Here is a 12,256-nt window from a genome sequence, read left to right as displayed (position 1 = left end):
TGCAATGACAAACTGAGGCTTTTTGTGGCGAGGAAAAACACTCTGGTGAGGGACACTGTGGCCCTCTAGTTCAGAGTCCTGTCTTGCCGTCCCCAATCTGCTGCTCTATTTTCAAATTAGACTTGACTAGTCAGGATCTTGTCTGTAGAAATGGGCGTAAAATACCCCCTGCATCAGATACTACCCTGAGGAGGGCCTGACTTCCTCCATGGGCTGCTCACTCCCAGCACTGCTCACTGCTGGGCAACAGTTCCCTCTGTGCAGAGCCACTGACCATGGGCTGCACTGGGCCCCCCACCAGCCCCTCATGGGTGAGCCCACTAACGATGGGGCGAATGGAGCACAAGCGTCAAATCTGTACACATTTCCTGAGGCCTCCCAGATGCCACACACTGGATTAGCCTCTAGGGATCAGAGGGAACAGAATCTAGTCCCTGCTCTCAAAATGCTCAGCTCAGCAGGGGACAGAGACCTGTAGTCTCCCACAGACTGAGAGCACTCGCAGAGGCATGGACGCAGAGGCATGGACGACACATCCATTCAGAGGAGAAAGCAGTCCACTCACTCTCCCTGGGGAAGTCTGGTAAGGTTTCTCGGAGTGGGTGACTGAAGAAGGGTTTTGAAGGTGGAGTAGAGTGAGGAACCAAGGACAGGGCATTTCAGACTGGCACTCAGTAACTCCAGAAGGTTCTAACCCAGGAGGATGATGTTCTTGTAAAGATTCTCCAGGCACCCACAGTGCCATCCTGATTGTCTGATACCCAGGGGACCTGCGCAGGGTAACAGTGTTTGTGAATGAGCTACAGCTGTTTCTATTTAGAGGCAGCAGGAGGGGGAACATGGCTGTACCCATATCTCCCAGTCAAAACCTACCATTTCCAGCTGAGGTAGGAGGAGGTACCCAGGAAGGGGCTTTTCCCCTTCTGGGGCAGTGATGGTGCTGGGAGGAAGGGAGGAGCTGGGTGGGCTGGGCTGGGGCTGGGGCTGGGCTGGACTGGCCAGGCCCTGCAGGGACCAGTCGTTGGGCGGGAGGATGCTGTTTATTTGACTACGATGTATATTTAAAGGTCTCAGTTACAATGGGCCCGGGGCGCTCTTTAACAAGCTGCAGCTGTCTGGTCACTCATTAGCTTTCCTGACATCTTCCCTGGGCTGGGCCTGGGGGAGCAGCCCCTAAGCCCCTCCCGTGGGCCAGGGCCCTGAAAGGCTGACTTCTTGCCCCCAGCCCTGGAACCACCATGATGAATGGCACTGCTGCCGCACGCAGATAAACGTCTTCCTGGAACAAGCCCTGTTTGTTTAAGACGGACAATCACAATCCCCTCTGACGGAAGATCCTCCCTGAAGGAAGGCCCTGGCCTCACCTGCCACCCTCCCATCTTGTCTCTCTGCCTCTGGACACCTGGAAAGGACATATCAAGGGGCTTGGCAGCTACAGGCAAGGTTCTCAGAATGAGGACAGAGCTGGACCTCTAGGGACAGCAGGGCCTAAGTGTTTTTTGGAAATGAATTGTAGTAGCCCTCTGTGAAGACATGGAGAAACAGTGGGCATCATGGGAAAGCAAGAGCTCTGGCTACTGGGTATCTGTTCTCTGCCACTTCTATGTGAGTCTCTGTTTAAGTCCAGCCTCTCCTGGCCTCAGATCCCTCAAACACAGAGTAGGCTGGTTTATTAGACCAATGGCTATCAACCTGACTGCATAAAGAGGTCCTGAGGACCTCTGAAGACATATTAGCTAGGTGTGGTGGCACAGGCCTGTGATCCCAGCAGTGGCTTGGGAGGCTCACAAGTGAGTTTATAGTCAGCCTCAGCAACTTAGCAAGGCCCTATGCAACTTAGTGAGACCCTGTCTCAAAATAAAAACGACTGGAGATGTGGCTCAGTGATTAAGTGCCCCTGGGTTCAGTACCTGGTACTCACCCTTGAAAAGACATACTGATTCAGTTGGGCTCCAGCCATCCCCTCTTCTGCAAAGGTTTTGAAGATGGAGTAGGAGTGAGGAGCCAAGGACAGGGCATTTCAAGTGATTGTAATGTGCAGCCAGGGCTGGGAGCCATTGGTTCGGGTAGTTCTCAAGGCCTTTCTCAATCTATGGCTCATTAAGTGCTCCTTGAACATTCTTGGTTCCTTAGCAAACACCTCCAGGAAGTCATTAATTCATAGACTATGGGCCCCAGAAGTTCCTGCACTAGGAGTTCCTCCTAAACAGACCCACCAGGGCTGGGGCAGACAGGGACCTCTTGGTGTAGAGATGACAAAGCTGGGGAGTACTTTTGTGGGGAGGAACTCCAGCTCACACAGAAAATACTTTGTAATATAAAGCATCGACAATGTGGAAATCATTCTTACTATAGGTGGAATAATTGAGGATGAGGAACAAGTTTGGGGATAGAATTATAACTACCTCTTTGTGTCCACAATTAGATTGTAAGTCTCTTATGGGCAGGGACCAGATCTCTCTCTCTCTCTCTCTCTCTCTCTCTCTCTCTCCATATATATATATATATATATATTCTTCCTGACTTCAGTAAAAGACTGTGTGGACAGAGGGATGGATAAGGTCTCCTACCAGGTAAGTTTTCCTTCTTTATTTTGGGTACTCATCACTAGACTCAGCTGTGGGTCACCTAGGCTGTCATCACCTCTGTTACTGTGGTGAATAATGCAGGGGCAGGGGCTGAGGGAGGCAGTTGGGTATTGAGAGAACCTGTTAACCTTGGAACTCAGGGGAGGGCCATTAGTGAGTAAGCATCCAAAGCTGGTTCTGACAGGCTTGCTGTGAATGGTGAGGCCAGATTACATGCCTATTGTACTCTGCTGTGAATTCACAGCTCCCTGAGCCCCAGCACACGGGGTAGTTGAGAATGTCATCCTGAAAGGTCTTTTGGCCAAAAGGCTATTTCTGTCTAAGGAAGAATGTGGTCCTACAGGCACCGGGTAGGAGAAGAGCAGCTCAGTGCAGGGTAAGAAACAGGAGTTGGGACCCCAAACTGGGTCTCTACAACTCAAATGAACTCTTGTTCCTCAAAATCCTTGCCTAGCTCTCATTGGGCAGACCATCTGTGTGACTGAGGTACAGAAGTAAAAGATAAAAGTTTGCCCTTCAAGAACTCACAGTCCAGGACAAAGACCCAAGGGCTGATGAATCATGGAGGAGAAAATGTCCAACAGGGTAGGGACAGAGGAGGAAGTGTGTGCCTAACCTGGTAGGGACTTCTGTCAGGGGTGGCTCCTGAGAGGGGCTAATGCTGAAACTCAGTGGGAGTTCTTCAAGTGGTCTTAGCTGCCTTCCTAGATGCATGGGGGAGCGGGGTGGGGATGGCGTGGGGGGTGGGGGGGTCTGTTATGCAGAGAGGCTTCAGAGTCCTTTGTGTAGTGGTCCGTGGTGAAGGAAACTTCTAGGCAGAGGAAGGGCGTGATCCAAGGGCGCACAGTCCAGTGTGTGTAGAAACCTGCTTATTCTGGGGGAAAAGGAGATGCAGCTAAAGTTGGAGGATGGAATCAAAATGCCTTTTTGTTAGAATACTTTACAACAATTCCCCCAGGAAGCAGTAATCCATTTCAGTCTTCCTCATTCGGTGCTGATCTGCCCAAGTTGCAGGCAGATCTGGTGCCGATTACCAGGTTTCGGTGCATTAGGTAATGCAACAATAAAATCTGGGTCATTGCAGCACAAAGTCCCCTTTATTTTGACAAGTGTAGTTTTTACTCTGAAGTGTTATCATAAATAATTAAATTAAACCAGTAAATGGCTTGTAGTATGCTTTGCTGAGTAACAAAGTCTCTGTAACCCCAGATACTGAGCCATTCCTTTGGGGGATTCTTGGCTCAGAAACATTTGGGAATTTTTCAGAATTCAAGAATATTTGAACCAGTCGAGGGAGCGAGGTATGGCAGAAGCCTCATTCTGCTCCATCCTGCCGCCTCCCTTTCCCACTGGGGTTCCCACATTCTGCTGCACCCCACCCCATCATTTGACCTGCCACAGTGAAAACTGGTGAAGGGGATTGCTCTTCAGCCCTGGGATGACCTGGGGTGAGAAGGGGTGGGGGTCCGAAGTGCACATACTGGGCAGTCTTCTCATAATGCCTACTCAGGCATCAGGACATCCCGAAGCAGGTACTTCCAATCTTAGGGTGGACGGGCTTGTAGGGGTTCTCAAGACTATCAGGCACCCAAGTCACCTGCTGCTTCCACTGTTTTTTGGACAAGAAAACTGAGGCCCAGGGAAGTGAAGGGACTTGACCTATTGCTTGTTAGCTGATGGATAGGGAAGATCCGGAGACCCAAAGGAAGCCCATGCTGGAGGGACAGGGGCTGCAGGTCAGAGAAAAGAAAAGTCGTGGGGAGGGTAGAAAGAGAGAGAAGATGATAAGAAGTAAGAAAACCAGGTTTGTTGGAGGAAGGGAAAGTGAATCAAGTTCTTAGGAAGAGACCCTGAAATCCAATCACCAAAGTCCCCAACCAGACTCTGCCACTGTATCTGGACGATTCTTAAACTAAGCAAGAAAGAAGGGAGATCTTTGCTATGGAGAAGAAAGAACATTCTGGAGAGAGAATGCAGAGGCAGAAGATGCTGGTTAAAAGCAGGGAGAAGTTTCAGGCCATCCTCCGGGTGAGTGGGACTGTGCCTTCAGCCTCCTCTGCCTTCCGCCCTGCTCCGGACGGCTGGACACCCACCTATCTGCTGCCCTCATCCTCTCAAGACTCTCAGATGAAGTGGCAGCTGGTGGATTGCCGAGGGGTGGCATCCCTGACCTGTAGGACTCCGCGTAGGGCTGATTCACTCTTAGGGACGTACTTGCCAGTGAAAATTCCAGCTGTGGGGAGAGGGTGGCCAAGTGTCTAGAAGCAGGAGGCCTCTAGAGAACAGATGAGCCCATGGTAGTGAGGTTGCTGACTGCACATGTGGCCTTCCTCGGCCCCTCCTCAGGCTGCCTGTTCTTCACAGCACCTTCAGTGGAAAGGAAAGCATGTTTTTCTAACTCTACAGAACTCTGAGCTGTGTAAACAATAGAGATGGTGCTTGGAACAAAATTCACCTTCAGGGCAGACAGAGCCGCACCAGAAATCCCGAAGGGGAGGAGGCCCAGACTCCAAGGGTCAGGGTAGCATTTCAGGAACAAATGGCATACACTCGGATGCTGGTAAGATGTCCTGTGGGGCGGGCATTTGCCCTGGGCCGTGAGTCTTCCTTTGGAGGATGGAGAAAGGGAGGGCCTACCCCTGGGGAGCTGCCCTCCTTCTCCCCAACATCCACTGCGTCCTTCATAAGGAGCATGGAGGGTTTCAGCTCCCTGGAAACCCCAAGGAGATTGTGCCCCTGGAAAACCATCAGGAGCTTCACCTGCAGGTCCCTCCATGTGCAACCCCCCCACCAGACCTACAAGGGTCTAGGCCACCTCTTAGGTGGTGGGAGCAGTGCAGGCGTGCAGAGGGAGAGGTGCTCTGCCTACCAGATGGCAACTGTCCCCAAACCACTGCTAGACTGGGTCCTTGAGAACCTCACCTCCCTCTTGGCCTCTGCCTCCTCTAAGGCACCATCTACTCCCGGAAGCTCTCTCTAAACCCTGAGGCTGCACCCTGGGGGCCCAGCCCCTCTGTACCTGCTGCACCCTGTTGCACTCAAATCTAGTCTCAAGTCTATCTCCTTAAGGCTGGTCTGTATCCATCTTAATTCTTGCCCACCTCCTCACAGAGCAGGTGCTCTCTGCATGCTCGTTGAACAGAACAAGCATCTCTTAGCAGGCCTGACGTCCCTGTCAGGATAGCTTTGGTGACAGGCCCAGTTCTTTGGCCCTGGCTACACTTGGCCTAGAGGGAACAGTAGGGGAAGGGCCAGGGAGGTCATAGCCACCTACAAAGCCCTTCAACCCCGCCACATGTTTTTCCTGTGTCACAGCCGGATCCCATCTCCTCTGCACCAAGCAGGTCTGTGGCTACTGCATTCCCTCCCTGTCAAGCACTGTGGGGATGTGTGTGGCCAGGTTTGGGGGGAGGGGACTTTAAACAAACAGCCCATGGCCCCAGTCGGTGCCAAGGTTCCCCCCTGCCGCCCACCCCCACTAGGCAGAGTCAGCTCGCTGGACCGTGTGACAAGGAGCCAGCAGAATTCATTTAGCAAAAAACTGATTTGGTGCTCTGCCTCACACTCCCCCAGCAGGGCCAGATAGCGCCTGAGCGCCCCTCCAGCTCTCCCTCCCTCTTGGGCCTTTCACCCCCTAATCCACCAAGTGGGGAGCGGTCACGTGGGCCCCCAGCTCTCGACAGGAAGCTGTCGGCACCACTGGCTCTCAGGGCCGGCTCCCTCACCGCCGGGAAGGCAGGCTGCCTCCCCCCAGTCCGTCGTGGTGAAACCCAACCCCTCTTTCCAGCTGCAGCTCTAAAGAGCCCCGGGCCTGGCCCTCCCCGGGGACCCTGCAGCCTGCAGATCTCACGGTCAGGGAATTTTCCCTGCGCAGTGTTCCAAGCCGGCAGAATCTCCAGAACAAAGGGCAGGGAGAGACCGCGACTGATGATCTTCCCTCTTCTTATTGTCCCCCACCCACCACAGGGGTAAAGGAGACCCAGTGAACAGAGGTTGCTCCCCGGATCTGGGGACAGAGGAGACCCAGAAAACAAAGACCATCTTTCCTGGGAAGCACTCCCTAGAGGAACCAAACCCAGATCAGTGTGGAGCTGTCCCCATCTCCTCCTCCTCTTCCCTGTGCCACAGAGAAACTAACCTACTCTGGCCCTGACAACTCAAGGGCCACGTGTGGTGAGAGGCCAGGGGCAGAGTCAAATGCTATCTTCCCACTGGTGGCCGGGTAGTGGGAAGACACAAATTCAGAATTTACTGCTTCCCCTACCTGGGAAAAGGCAATTTACAAAGGAAAGATTGGGCTTCTCTTGTTGCTGCTCCTAAGGACAAACTGTTCCTCAAACACAGCTGATGCGCTATCGTCCAATAACTGTATCGTGGTGTGGAGAGATCCTATAAACCAAGCACTGGTTCGAATCCTGATCGCACCATGAACTGACTGTGTGGCTGACCCGGCTCTAGGGACACCTCGAAGCCCTTGTGGCGCTGACAGGATATGTTATAAGCAACACTTCTGAGCCTCCTCTTTGTCATCTGTAGTATGGGACTAATATTTGCCACATTCACTTTCATTCATTCAGCAAATATTAATACCTACTATGTGCCAGGCACTGAAGTCATTGCTGGAGGCCAAAAAAGAACAGGATTCCCACTCAAGGGTCCCACCGACTCATGGGTATGAAGGCACTTGGAAAAGTGAAATGTTGACATAAATAGATAAGGACCAGCTGTAATGATCTCATTAACTTTCTGGGAATGGGGCTGCTAAAGTGATTTTTAAAGTTCTTAAAAACAGTTAAGCAAGCCAGACCTGTCTCTGTAATCTGGCCTGCACTATTTATTTGCTTAGCAAACCTTTTCTTCATAGATAGTGCAAAAGGAAAGGCTTCAGACCAGCCCGAGGCAGAATTTCTTCCAAATTCAGAGTGAGTGGGGTCTGAATTAATTAGCTCTTTCTGTAGCTTAATGTATAAACCTGGGCTCAGGAAATTTGGCCTTTAAAGCAGGTGCCCTTGCAAATGAGTGGGTTTCATGTGACTATTTTAACTTCAGCTTCATTACCCTTTATGGGCTGCAGGAGGGGTGGGAGCAGGAGGCAGGGATCTGGTGTGAGTCTGCAGTGAGTAAAGAGCAAGAGGACCCGTGAAATTGCCCTGGGTCCCGGATGGCCTTCTCCCAGCCAGGCCCAGCTGGGATGACCTGCCTACCTCCCGAGAGAGTTAAATTCATACTCACATTTGCAGGTTGGGGTCTCTTCCAATCTCTGGTGAGCCAAGCCTCCCAGTCCCACTGGGCTGGGGTTTCCTTTTTTGACCTGTCATTGTTCTTGAACTTCTTGTTTTGATCTGTGGGCAGTCTCCAAACTCCTTAGCCACAAACGACCCTCTCAGATGCCAGGTCACAGGACACTCTCTCCCTGAAGAACCTGTGGTCACTCCCTACTGCTTCTTGGCTAACCTGAAACTCCTCAACCTTCACCCTCTGCTCCACCCATAGATCTTTCCCACCTCCCCTTATGATCTGCCCAGCCATATTCCCCGTCAACTATTCCTTTAGACCATCTAATATGGTAGCCAACAGCCACCTGTGGCAATTGAACACCTGTGGCCAGTTCCAAATAAGATTTTGAAGGTTCAGTATGAAAAAAGTAATGTAAAATACCTTGTTAATAATTTTTATATTGATTACATGTGGAAATGATAATATTCTGGATATTGGGTTAAATAAAATATATTATTAATATCAATTTTACTTGTTTCTTTTTTAAAAAAATACAGTGTTGGGGATCTAAATCAGGGCTGTAGCATGCTTGGCATGTGCTTTTCCACTGAACTACACTCCCAACCCTTTTTAATTTTTTTTTCCTTTGGTACTGGGGATTGAACCCAGAGGCATTTAATCACTGAACCACATCCCCAGCCATTTTTATTTTTCATTTTGAGACAGGATCTCACTAAATTGCTTAGGGCCTCCTTAAGTTGCTGAGGCTGGCCTTGAACTTGTGATCCTCCTACCTCAACCTCCCATGTTGTTGGGATTACAGGCATGTGTCATCATGCTCAGTTATCTTTTTTTTTTAATGTGGCTACTAGAAAATGCGAGATTACACACTTGGCTCCCATTTGTGGTATTCACATATTTCTATTGGGCAGTTTGCTCTGGAACATCATAGAGTAAAAGTGTCTGGGCAGGGTGGTGGGCAGATCTCTTTCAGTACTATTTTGTGTGTGACTTATTTAAATCTAAGGGGGTTTTGTTTGTTTGTTTCAAGTGGAATTAAAAGTGCCTTTTTCAGATGATGTTTAGCTTAACTACATAAGCTAACAGCTACAAAAGCAGCTAGCATAAAGTGGCTAACAATATCGGTTGGTTTTCTTCCCTTTTCTTTCCAAATCAAAACTTAAAAACATCTCCTACATTAGTGACTAGTGCAAGCCTAGCTGCACCCAGAATTTCCTGGGTAGTTTCTAAGAACTATGCCCATGTCTGAGTCCTGGTCTGCTTTAAGTGGTGGAGGTGAGGCCTGCTCATCTGCTAACTGAACCTTCTCCAGGTGACTCTAAAGCACAGCCAGGGATGAGAATTCCTGTCCTAGAATGGTGCACCCCTCCCCCTTCAATGCTCTGACCTCCATGCTTTGTGTGGTGTCCCTTTAGCATTTTACATGTACTTCATGCTACTTTAATGACAGCCAGCTTTTCTGAAAGCCTTCCAAATGTCTGGCACTTTACATATATTATCTCTAATCCTTACCACAATTCTGCAAGGTAAATTAGATTAACCCCATTCTACAGATGAAGAAGCTGAGGTTAGAAAGGTGAAAGGCATTTACTTGGTAAATAAGTGGAGGGGAGCCAGAGGAAGCACTCAACCCCAGGTAAGTCTGATTCAGACGGAGAGTCAATCATCACCAGACTAGATGGCCTTTGCTTTAAATTCTTCATTAAGTAAAATATAAACCACCAGGACAGGGACAATTTCTTGTTTGCACAGGTCTCGATGCATTCAATAGCCCTTTGGTAAATGTAGAATAAACCTCAGAGTATCAGGCTGGGGTTGTGGTTCAATGGTAGCCCACTTGCCTAGCACGTGGGAGGCACTGGGTTTTATCTGCAGCACCACCTCATAAAAATAAATAAAATAAAGGTATTGTGTCCATCTACAAGTTAAAAAAAAAAAATTAAAAAACAAAAAACCTCAGAGTATCTGTGGGACAGGATCCCTGAGCAGGCTGATGGGGAAGAGAGCCACTGGGAATGGGAAGGATGGGGTTCCATGCTTTGCGCAGTGAGCCAGGGCAGTTTCAGGGTGCCTCGCCCAGCAGGCCTTCAGCAAGTGTATAAATGTTCCAGAAAGGATATCAGGAAGATGATAGAGGCTCCTTGGTTTCTGACCAAACATTCTCCCGCAATCAGTCTATCCTGGCAATTGACTGGTGCAGGAGATCTGTTGAGAACCCAGGCCCTGCGGGGGCCTGATTCCACCCTGGCTGTGCCTTCCCCACCCACAGGCGCCGTCCCCAATCTGCCAAAGTCAAGGGCTGCTGGATTTTCTGTACCAGGTCTGAGTCCATGTAGTTTTAATCCTTTCAAAATAGGCAGTTTATTAAAAAGTCTCCACCAAATGTGATCCAGTGTTCTACTTTCGTAAGACTTGAATACAAACGTTCCTAAATTGGTGGCGAAGGCCTCTGCCTGCCCCCATCCGATGGCCTCGCCTGCAAGATTCAGGGGGACAGGTGAGCTGCATGGTGGCACAGGAAGACAGCTTCCACGTCAAGACAAGTGGTGGGAATCTGGATCCATCTTCTGGAAGCGGCATCACTGTAATTATTAAATTTAAAAATAATAATAGAAATAAAAAGAGGTGGGAGACCAGGGGAGGAAATACATCTAATGGTACCCATGGTCATGTTATGATACTACAGAGAATTCTTTCGCCAAATTTTCTGTAATGTGTCTATGTGACTTTTGCAATTAATGAAAAGAGAAATACCTCTGGGGTGACCCACTGTAACAAAACCAGGAGGATTCGATGTGTACTCTTTCATCTTTGTCTCAGTCCAGGCCCCTCCACCTCTATCCCTTTCTAGGAGGTGACAAGAACAGAGGTGGCAGGCCCAGCAAGTCACCCTGGAGAGCCTGCCAGCCCTTCCCAGAGTGATGACTCAGGCAGTTTTTCCCACAGCCAATCCAGCATTGGAAGGGCTGTGTCCTCCTCACTTCAAAGCACTCTCCAGGAGCAGATCCATAATTAGACCCCTGTTGTTCTCTGCCTGTGGTGGGAAGGGAAGAGGGAGACCCACCTTAGCAGCCACCATCTCCCCCCTCAAGGTCCCCGGATGCCTCCCTTGGGTTTGGAGCCAGGTTCTGGAGCAAGCCAACCCTGACGCTTCTCCTGACTGTGCCCAGGGTCAGGACAGCCCTGTCCTGTGGTCTTCGTCTGAGGTTTGCAGGCTGGCAGGTGTCCAGAACTGCAGTTGCTGAGAATAAACAATTTCCCCTTTCCTCTGTGTCTTTTTCGTGGGGTGGTTGGGGACCCACCTAGAAGCCACCCATCCCACTATGGCATTTTGAGCCAATCTGCAAATAAAGTAGGCAGTGAGTAGTTACAAGCTTCACAGTCGATCAGACTCTGGCTCAAATCTTGCCCTGTGTTGCTACTTGTCATTTAGTAAGTTGTAACCTCTGGGAAATCACACACACAGTCTCATCTGAAAAGTGGCTTAAGAACCCCTATCTCACAAGGCTGCATTGAGTGTCAAATGGGTCAAGCCTGTGTACCTTGCACAGGCTCAACAGAAAGCTGCTGCCCTTGGGGCTTCTGTCTTCCTGGCCCCTCCTGAGTGAGGCTCTGGGGCTAGGAGAGGATCCTGGACTTGACTTTCAGGGTTGACCTCTTAGTGAAGCTATCTTGTGTCTGTGCATGTGGGGCCGGTTTGGGAAAGTCATGTGACTTTAGGCTGGCCCCCTCACTTCTCAGTGTCTTTGTGTCTCCTTGGTTCTGGAGGAGTGGAGAGATCTCTCAGAAGTGTGTCCTTCCTGCAAAGGGAAGTTCTCTTTTTTGTGGGGGTTTTGGGGAATGGTGGTGGGGGCTGGCCTCCCATTGGCCCACCCACCCTGGCCAAGCTTCAGTATAGGATCTCAGAGCCAAGAGGCAGACTCCAGGTTAGAAGGTTTGGTGTTTCCCCCGCAAAACATACACAGGCTGTAGAGATATTTCCTGGGACAATGGCTGCTTTTATAGCAATACAGCCATGATGGTGATGGTGTGGCCCTCCCCAATTTGGAAAGCACTTTCTCACATTTAATCTTATTTACTCAGCTCAACAATGACATCACCTCTATTTCACAAGGAGGTCATGGAGGCTTCAAAGGGTAAATGATGATGAGCGGTAACTGATAAAATACTATTTCTTGACCACACATTCTAGGATCAAACATGAGAGGGTCCAGAATGTAGCTCAGTGGGAGAACCCTTGCCCAACATGGTGAGGACCAGGGTTCCATCTGCAAGTAAACCTGAGCTGGCATAGGGCCTCTCCCTTTGTGTTGATACCCTGCACACAAGAAGGTCTGTTTGGTTTCCTCTTCAGGGAAGAAAGTGAGCATTGGATGAAAAAGGAGGTAGGGAAACAGAGGTAGGTAACCTCCTCCAGGCATTGGGTGTAA

This window comes from Sciurus vulgaris (genome assembly GCF_902686455.1).
Source record: "Sciurus vulgaris genome assembly, chromosome: 10".
NCBI lineage: Eukaryota > Metazoa > Chordata > Mammalia > Rodentia > Sciuridae > Sciurus > Sciurus vulgaris.
The sequence above is the reverse complement of the archived record's forward strand: the minus strand, read 5'-3'. Positions refer to the sequence as shown.